Source organism: Notothenia rossii (assembly GCF_949606895.1).
Source record: "Notothenia rossii genome assembly, chromosome: 2".
In the NCBI taxonomy this organism is placed as follows: domain Eukaryota; kingdom Metazoa; phylum Chordata; class Actinopteri; order Perciformes; family Nototheniidae; genus Notothenia; species Notothenia rossii.
Window position 1 is genome coordinate 45,757,816 of NC_136904.1, and position 11,322 is coordinate 45,769,137.

Consider the following 11,322-nt stretch of genomic DNA (forward strand, 5'->3'; position numbering starts at 1 on the left):
AAAAACAGCATACACATGAATATTTTGACTGAAGTGAAAAAACTCCATGATGATATTTCCAGTAATCTGGGGAATTCTAAGCTGGAGACGGTCCTGGGGATGTTACAATCAGTATAACTATTGATTTTGTGTGTGAAAAAATTAAAATATAAATAGGACATTTAAAAAATAAATTAAAAAAGTGTTTTTTACATTTTAAAAACTGTTGTCTTCATTATAGCAAGGGGACCATGTCTGTGTGTTACAGTCCTTCACATGCACTGTTGTCTTCATTATAACAAGGGGAGGGTAACAGGGAAGATGTATGATACATGTGTATTGAAACGTGCGTATTATACCCCCACAGAAACACAGAAATATGGAAACACAGAAAACACTGAAACCACTGAAACACTGAAAAAACACAGAAACACTGAAACACCGACACACAGAAACACAGAACCACAGAGACACAGAACCACAGAAACACAGAAACACAGAAACACAGAAATACAAAAACACAGAAACACAGAAACACAGAAACACAAAAACAAAAAAACACTGAAACACTGAAACACAGAAACACAAAAACACAGAAACACAAAAACACTGAAACACAGAAACACAAAAACAAAAAAACACAGAAACACAAAAACACAGAAACACAAAAAAACAAAAACACAGAAACACAGAAAACACAGAAATACAAAAACACAGCAACACTGAAACACCGACACACAGAAACACCGAAACACAGAGACACAGAACCACAGAAACACGGAAACACAGAAAACACAGAAACACAGAAACACAAAAACACTGAAACACAGAAACACAAAAACACAGAAAACACAGAAACACAGAAACACAAAAACACAAAAACACTGAAACACAGAAACACAAAAACAAAGAAACACAGAAAACACAGAAACACAGAAACACAGAAACATAGAAAACACTGAAACACAGAAACACAGAAATACAAAAACACAGAAACACAAAAACACAAAAACATAGAAACACAGAAAACACAGAAATACAAAAACAAAAAAACACAAAAAAACAGAAACACTGAAACACCGACACACAGAGACACAGAACCACAGAAACACAAAAACACCACAAAAAAGAGGTACAAGTATATTGTGTTGAAAATATCGCAAAAAGTCGTAATGTTGTATAATGTATTAGTTGCATGTTGTATTTTTGCTAAAAATCACTTTGTAGTTTTTCAAAAATATAATGGAAAAAGGAGAGAAAGACAAAAACAAAATATCACAGTATGTTGAAAAATATGAAAAAAGTAATGTTGTTTTAAAATAACATGAAGAAATCAAAGTAAAGCATCTAAAAAACATATATTTAAAAAAGTAATGTTAGTCAAGTCAAGTTATCAAGACTGCATTGTTTCATCGAAACAGTGTTAAAATCACAAGCTTGCCTTTTAGAGAAACAGAAAGAAACCAAATTCCTTACAAATTAATGAATATTTTACCAGGTTATAAAGTTTTGCATCCATTAAAGTGTAACTAAAAGTATCTTAGTAACAGAAGAAAAGAGAATAAAGCATTGATGTCAACAAAACTGGATTGCTCCATTGAAATAGCGTTAAAATCAAAAAGTGCCTTTAACACTCTGAGACCCACATAGGACATTGCCGTTTTTGTATATTTTTGTGTTTTGCCTTATAAATTGTGATTTCTTTACAGTAGAATCAAGTTTTACACATCCCAGAAATCAGCACAACCTCAGCTAATGATACATGTCACTAATTAGAGACTTATATACACTATAATAGGTTATATTTGCCCATAAAATTAAAAAAACAAAAAAACGGTGTTTGAATCTTTTACTTATTTTATTAAAAGGAACTGCTGACTATAATATTGAAAGAAACATTTAACACAGAAAATTGCACACATTTGTTGTCATTGTATCAGAACTGATTTGAAGATCCTAACTGATTCTGTTAATTAGTTATGTCCATTCTTGTGGGCAGTGTCCATGGGCGTTTTTTTTTTTTACTGAAAAAACAACTACACATGATATACATCATGACAGTTCCTGTCCACAATCACACACAGGGGGACATGGCATGCTTTGCACCACAATGGGGTATTTTTCCTGCAGACTGCACACTTTCTGCGTCCTGCAGTCCCCTTTTTGGACTGGTCCTCTGTTGGAGAGATGGCAACGGGTGTGTGGTTGTACTGCCTGTCCCCTGGGGAAAAGTCGAGTGATACTTCCATGAGCTGAGCTGACAGTAGCTCCTGGAAATCCTGGTGCTTCATGGGAGTATCCTGTCTCACTGCACACATGTCCTTGTGGAGAATGTAGCTGTTGGTACTTGCGATGTCCACAAAGTGGTGAAAAAGGGTTTTGTACCACTTCATTCATTCGTGGTGAACCGAGTAATATCCTAACAGCTGGTCGGACATGTCCACACCTCCCATGTACTTATTGTACTCTCCAATAGGGGTAGGTCTTGCAATGCTGCTTCTCTCATATCCACCTTCCTTGGTCCTCCTGCCTCTGATGATGGTTTCCCCAGAGTATGCGGTGTGTAAAGTGGAACACACTGACACCTCCCGTGTGTCCATCCACTTGACAAAAATAAGTTTTTTTCTCTTATCCACCTTATTGAGCCCCTGGATGACTTCTTGGTGAGGGCATTTTCTTTTGTTGATGGGGTCCCAAATCTTCCATCACGGTAGGTACCACATGCTCCAAAGCCCAAGCTACTCAGGTGTGTGAAAAGGGCTGGGCTAGTGTAGAAATTGTCACAGTATACATGGTAACCAGAACCTAGGTAATCCTTTTTCACGAGTGACACCACAGCATCAAAAGAGAGTCCTTTTCCACTCACAAACTTTGACTTTCCAGTGTAAATGTTAAAGTCAACGGTGTATCCATTTGTATCTGCCAAAACAAACAGCTTTATGCCCCACTTGGATGGCTTGAGTTTTAGGTACTGTTTCAGTCCGATTTTTGGCCTTTGTTGCAACCATCCTTTCATCCACCAACACGTTTTGATAGGGTTGGTACACAGATTTACAGCCATTTCGTATTGAATCACACAGAGGGTTGACTCTGTGCAGGCAATCATATTCCGCGGTGCCTTTTTTGCGGTCATTCAATACGTCCTCTGCTGGGTCACTCATGTGTAAATTCCATGAAATCGCCATGAATCTGTTCCTCGTCATAACAGTGCTTGGAAATGGAACATGAAAAATACTTTTTACCCTCCACATGTCCCTCAGTTTTGGAAGGTTGAGGATTCCCATGTACACAAGAAGTCCCAGGAATTTGAAGAACTCCACTGGAGTGACGTCTGTCCATTTGAATTTCTTCCCACTGGCAGAGTTTTTTGCAGCATTGTTGTTAGTATTTTCTGTGATGGTCTTTACAGTCCTGTGATCAAAAACGTTTTTGAAGATCTCCAGGGGGCTTGGTTTGTTTAGTGGAATTAGTGGTGGCTGCACACCAGGCTTGTGCTTCGGGTTGAACCTTGGGAGATCAGGTGTTATGTCAGCATCTGTCTCTGTCTTCCATGCGGAATCTGAGTGGGTTGGTGTGCTTGGAGTGACATGGTCACGTCCTTGTCCCTTGCGCCCACGGCTACGTCCACCATCTCAGTGTGTGTATGGTTTTCCTCCCTCCTCTTTGGTCTCTGCTGGGATGTGGAAGGTGGTCCCTGTTCTGGAACTGTAGGGAGAAAGGGTCTCCTCCTAAACCTTCTCCTCTCTCTTGAATTAGTGGGTCCTGGAAGAGACGTCTGTGCTAGAGGGGATGTTTGTGGTTGGTCAGGGGGACACAGACTTCCTCTTCCCTTACTGTTTCCACTCTGGTGATGACCCACCTCGTCAGCATCCACACTATAACATATGAAAACAAATAAATAAAACTACTCTTTCACTAGATCATAATAATTACTCAAAGAATTATTCAAAAACCACACACTTCCCCAGTGATCTTATCCACCTCCTCCATAAAAACACACATATTTTACAGCAATAGTCTGGGTTTTCTTTGCCCAAATTAAGTCATAGTGCACAATAACAATCTATCTGCAATCCAAAATATTAATAATAATAATAATAATAATAATTCATTACATTTTTATTTAGAGCGCTTTTCAAGATACTCAAAGCGCTTTACAATGACACATTACACATATTAGACATGTAACAGTATTACTGTGGACAATACCCACAGTAAGCAGTAAGCACAGGAGCAAAATAGAACGAAGTGTCTTGCCCAAGTTCCCCAAAATGTAATATTCTAATGATCAATGCTCTAACACACTACACCAAACACCGCCCTAAATTACACTGCCCAATTCTGTAGACTAAATGTTCCGTCACACTTTGAATCATTTCATCATATAATTACTTACTTGTCCTCCTGAGGATCTATCCCATCGCCAAAATAACTCTCGTCTTCAGAGTAGCACGACTCGGGCACAGATTCCTCTGAATTTTCCTCAACATCGTCACCTTCAAAAAACAGCTCCAAAGCCTCAGCTGTGGTAAACTTTCTTTCCATACCTAAAAGCACTCTAACTAACAATTTAATAAATTATGATGAAACAGAATAAATAGAACAAAATATATATTGTACCTCAGTTTAGTTATAAGACCCACAGTATGTATTCTAACTTTTATTTTGTTTTCGCGGGTGGAATTATACCGTATTATATCTCGTTTCTATGGTTTCAGTACACAAAACATTGTAAACAGCGAAGCTGACAGGCAACCCTCTGAATCAGACTCTGATTGGCTGTGACTGCATCCACTCAGTGTCCTATTCAGAAACGTGTCTCTTACACTGTTGACGTCACAAACAAAGATGGTGGATGAGAATAGATCTATAAATGGATAAGCAATGGGCCAGAATCAAGGTGAGACTATCCACGTCTTTTACAACTTTACGCTTTTGTTTCACCGAAATAAGTAAACGCCTCTCAATGAAAAACTCAATAGAGTTGTTTACTGCCGTTTCTGTAGTTTAAGAGGAAAAACACGGCATGTCTCTGGCTCAAACAGCTGAGAAGTTATGACGCTTTGAACACGACGTGATATTTGGGATCGTATACGGCCCCGTGGGTCTCAGAGGGTTAAAGAAAATGTATTCAAAAGTATTTTATTTTCAAAAATGTTAAAATAACATGAAAGAAATCAAAGTAAAACATCTAAAAAACATATATTTAAAAAAGTACCGTTAGTCAAGTCAAGTTATCAAGACTGCATTGTTTCATCGAAACAGTTTTAAAATCACAAACTTGCCTTTTAGAGTCACAGTCTTTTAAGAAAATAAAAGTTTTACACAGTGACTGACATTCTTTATGGGGGTTTCACACCTGAGCTGCTGCAGGGGGCGTTGAAAAGGGGATGAGTATGTCTGGCTCTCGGGGGGATGGTGTGTTAAGAGTCACAGTCTTAAAGAAAATCTCTTCAGAAAAAGTACTTAACTTTCTACCAGTTGTAAAGTTGTCATACACAAAAATTCTGTTTTGTTAAGAGCTACCAAAACATAGTAAACATCGCAATTATTCCCAAAACAAACTGGGAATGGGGACATCGATAACATATTTTAATGTTTAATTTTCTTCAGGGCTACCGTAGTGCACATTGATGAACACTTTAAAACAAAAATAATGCTTACAAGTGTAAATGAGCCGGATTTTAGCTTTGAGCTAATTTCCATCTATAGTCCCGTCACATACAGCATATAAGAACATGACATTTATATATACAGCAAAAAATAAATACATGATATGCAGAAAGAGCATGAGCAGCATACAAGCATTTACCACATGGCAGTACAATGTAGCAGCTATGATATATAAAGTGCAAGATAAGATAAAAGCGCTACATAAAGTGCAAGAGGAGATACCCCTGTGTTAAAGTGCATTTATTTAGCGGTGATTACACATCTGTTTGTTGCTCAACCATTCTTTAAGTTGACCTTTAAAAATATTGAGAGTGGGACAATCCCGTATCTCAGTTGGGGGGCTATTCCACAATGAGATACCTTTAATGGAGAGGACATTTTGTCCAAGGTGGTCCGTCTGTGGTGGACTTCACAGTCTCCTCTGGTTTCTGACCTAGTGCTGCGTCCAGTGTGTTTTCTGTGTATGAATTCCCCTAAGGGGAGGGGGGCCAGCCCATGTCAATATTATTTTAAAAAAACACATACTTTTAAAAGACTTAAAATTGTCAAAACTCAAGAAATTGTGATTTTCAAGGATGGTACAGTGGTGGTATGACTGTGGCTTTCTGTCGAACACCTGGATAGCTCTCTTGAACAGCTGTTCTATGGGTTTCAGGTGTGTGGCACAAGCAAACGACCAGTTTGTAAAACAGTATTCAATGTGGGATAGAATCATACAGTGGAGGTATGACTTTGCAGCATTGACAGTTAAGAAAAGGTCTAATTTGTTTAAAATGTTGCAAGTTGAATTTAATGGTATTGGATACTTTCTGGATATGTTTCTTAAAAGTCAAGTTCGAGTCCAATATCACACTCCCTGTTCAAGATACTTGAACTAGGAGACTAGTTCTATTTCTGCTCCATTTAAAAATACATTGGATCCTTCGATTTTGATTGATCGTTTACTGAACATCGTCGTTTGCATCAACATGCATACTGTTTTTGTTGTACTCATACTGTCAATACGTAGATTGTGTTATCTAGCTTTAGATAGAATGTTTTTTCTTCCTCTTTGCATAATTTGCATCCGCAATCCTTTGCCAGGAGGTGTTTCCGCAGTCCTTGCGGTTTTCCAATTGTTCAACTACTTTGGAGCTACTGTAAGCTATTTGTATTTGCATTTTAGCACAATACTTCCTGCAGTGATTCAGAAAGTATTGTGTTTGGGCTTTTATTGTTAAAGGGAGAACACTACTCAGAGCCAGACATAATTTCATAGAGAAAGCGAGTCTTATAGGGAGCCAATTTAAATGCTAATGTCGTCTTTATTCTACATCCATTACACATTTGTGCAATCAACTACTTCATTATGATAAGTTGTCTACAGCCACTTTAAATGCGATCAAATGTATATTTCTAAGTGCTTACAACTTAAAACATATTTACGTACAAATGACTGTATAATAAATATATTTCTGTACCCAGTGTTGAACAGGACCCAAACCTTTGAGAGATGAAAAAGGACAAATCTGCTTTTATCAACTGCCAAGTAGTCAAGTCTGCATTTATGTCTGTTCATTTGTAAAACGTGGACAGTTTCTTGGCTGCTCTGACTGAACTTTTTCAAAGCTGTGATTTGAGTCTGGAGATAGACTTGGGGGCGATGTTGAAAAAATATCAAAAAAGTAACGTTGTGTTAAAATAACATGAAAGAAATCAAAGTAAAGCATCTAAAAACATATATTTAAAAAAGTAATGTTAGTCAAGTCAAGTTATCAATATTGCATTGTTTCATCAAAACAGTGTTATATGAAGTACTTTGTAAGGAATTTGGTTTCTTTTTTAAGGCCGAGGCGGATTTTGGCTTTTTTCTCTTGCCAAGATACTTTTAGACACACTTTGAGGTATGCAAAACCTTAAAACTAGAACACTGATGGCTGGCTTACGCTGCAAACTTCATCACCTTTTAACAAGAGAGTAAGTATATAAAACGTTATTTTGTATATTTTACACATCAGCAGAAACAGTGAGATGGCAGGAAGGGGGAGACAGTCTCCCCCACCTTTACAGACACTGTGTTTTAGAGAGAACAAATACAAGTGTAAGGTAACTGTTTTTAAATTCCATCCCCCCTCTGTCTAGTGATAAGATGGCAGGAAGGGGGGAGGAGGGGCAGGGCCAGGCTCACACAGTCACCCACATACACACACACACACACACACACACACACACACACACACACACACACACACACACACACACACACACACACACACACACACACACACACACACACACACACACACACACACACACACACACACACACACACACACACACACACACACACACACACACACACACACACACACTTTCACAGACACTGTGTGAGACTCCATCCCATCCACTAAAGTACTTCAACATTAGTTAACAGTCTCCCCAAAACTTAAAAACCATTATGAATCATAGTGCTAATACACAATAAATATATATATACACAGAGGTTGTTTAACACACAACATACAACATTTAATAATTATATGAAGTACTTACCAGAGTTTTTCAGAATCAGATCCAGGTCAGGAAAACGCAGAGAAGAAGTGCCAGGGTGGTTCATCATCACCTTTCTCTTGCTGTAGAAACTAGATATCCTTAAAAACCCTTAGCCAGGTCAATGGCTCAAAAATATTACAACCATCAGTCTAATACTTGCAAATGTAGAAAGAGACGTCCTCATAGCTAGTAAACTAATTAACACAAATCATATTAAAACCTTAATCTAATTTAGATAGCACAATAAAGTTTGTATGGTGACTTTATAGTAGAGAGGGGCAGCATTTGCCTGCATCACCGCAGAAGGAAGGAGGCTTTGAGACGAGAGTAGATGTTAGCTTAGATTCCCGATAGAATGGGGCTGTCTGATGAAGAAGGAAAGTGGTAACATACATCAATACTCTTTTTAACTATTATGTTTATGGTGAGCTTTTCTTTATGGGGCTAAAATAAGATTTGATGTAGCCCCGGTCCACAGCAGGGGTTAGGGGAGATCGTCACACACACACACACACACACACACACACACACACACACACACACACACACACACACACACACACACACACACACACACACACACACACACACACACACACACACACACACACACACACACACACACACACACACACACACACACACACACACACACACACACACACACACACACACACACACACACACACACACACACACTTTCACAGACACTGTGTGAGACTCCATCCCATCCACTAAAGTACTTCAACATTAGTTAACAGTCTCCCCAAAACTTAAAAACCATTATGAATCATAGTGCTAATACACAATAAATATATATATACACAGAGGTTGTTTAACACACAACATACAACATTTAATAATTATATGAAGTACTTACCAGAGTTTTTCAGAATCAGATCCAGGTCAGGAAAACGCAGAGAAGAAGTGCCAGGGTGGTTCATCATCACCTTTCTCTTGCTGTAGAAACTAGATATCCTTAAAAACCCTTAGCCAGGTCAATGGCTCAAAAATATTACAACCATCAGTCTAATACTTGCAAATGTAGAAAGAGACGTCCTCATAGCTAGTAAACTAATTAACACAAATCATATTAAAACCTTAATCTAATTTAGATAGCACAATAAAGTTTGTATGGTGACTTTATAGTAGAGAGGGGCAGCATTTGCCTGCATCACCGCAGAAGGAAGGAGGCTTTGAGACGAGAGTAGATGTTAGCTTAGATTCCCGATAGAATGGGGCTGTCTGATGAAGAAGGAAAGTGGTAACATACATCAATACTCTTTTTAACTATTATGTTTATGGTGAGCTTTTCTTTATGGGGCTAAAATAAGATTTGATGTAGCCCCGGTCCACAGCAGGGGTTAGGGGAGATCGTCACACACACACACACACACACACACACACACACACACACACACACACACACACACACACACACACACACACACACACACACACACACACACACACACACACACACACACACACACACACACACACACACACACACACACACACACACACACACACACACACACACACACACACACACACACATGGTGGGGGGCCCACCTGTCACTTTTTGTGCATACTAATGTGATTGAAACAGCATTTTGTTTTTATTATACACCATAAGGAGCAACAGTGGGGGCTTTTCATACATGTGAATACACATCACCCCCTCCTATTGACGGATCTCACACCTACTTGGGATATCACACCTACTTGGGATATCACACCTCAAACAAAGGGAGGCGGGACTTAGCTCATTTGCATAATTGGGGGAGGTGTGACCTGTCACTTTTTGTGCATACTAATGTGATTGAAACAGCATTTTGTTTTTATTATACACCATAAGGAGCAACAGTGGGGGCTTTTCATACATGTGAATACACATCACCCCCTCCTATTGACGGATCTCACACCTACTTGGGATATCACACCTACTTGGGATATAACACCTCAAACAAAGGGAGGCGGGACTTAGCTCATTTGCATAATTGGGGGAGGTGTGACCTGTCACTTTTTAATGCATACTAATGAGACGAAAGCGGGATGAATATTACTACTTACTCGGTTCGCGTACCGTTTCTCTGTGATGTCGAACAGAGGTGGCCTCCCCTGGATCATGCTGATCAGTTGGTCTTCACTTTCTTCATTCCATGCCGCCATGATAATGATGATGAAACTCTTGCGTCCGGGTGAGATGGAAATGAAAAAGATTAGCCATCTGTGTGTGCCTTCTTAATCGTTTGTTTTGGTCCCTCACTTCCGCTTCACTTCTCATGCACTGATTCGCTAAGCTGAACAGCCAATCAGAGTGATTGCTTGAGCCGACTTTCTTTGGTCGATTCAACATGTTGAATCGGCCGCGGGAGGTGTGAAAGTGTGCCGTAAAGCAACGACGGTGCGGGACACACCAACCTGAGTAGGGCGCCGCGAATGCCCGACTGCCTCTGACGGCCTCTGACTCCCAAAATCGGGTAGGTGTGTCGGGGCCTTAAAGCTGATAGACTGACAGCTGACAAGCTCATATACAAAGTGTGAGCACACATCTACTGTTAGGTAGGGCTGTGCATCTTCACTTGTCTCACGATTCGATTACGATTATCCTGCCACCGATTCGATATCCCGATGCATCACGATGTATCACGATTCATACCGATGTGTTGCATCCTCAATTTTCTGTATTACTGCACATGGCTTATTTTTCATCAATGAATACATGCTGTAAATACATATGAACTCTCTTTTTATTATTTAGAAAGTGCCTCAGAAATACATAACATAAATGTCTTGACATTAATTTATAAACCAAAATAAATCAATTGTATAGCTCTAGCATCCCTATACAGTATCTGTGTGTAAAATTGTTCCATCCTCAAAAACAAAAAACTAACGCTTCTGCAGTCTAGCTGCAGCTTCTAGCAACGGTCTTCTGTTAAAGAAAGGACACTGAATGTCCTGAATGTGGCATCACAAACATGACTTGAGTCTGAACACAGCAGACAACAGGAGTATTTACAACAGCATATAAAAACAAAAATACTGCATGTGGGTGCACACTTATTCTGTCTTACTGTTGCATACATCCCATGATGGTGTGAGATTAAGTTAGCTTCATCATATCTCAAT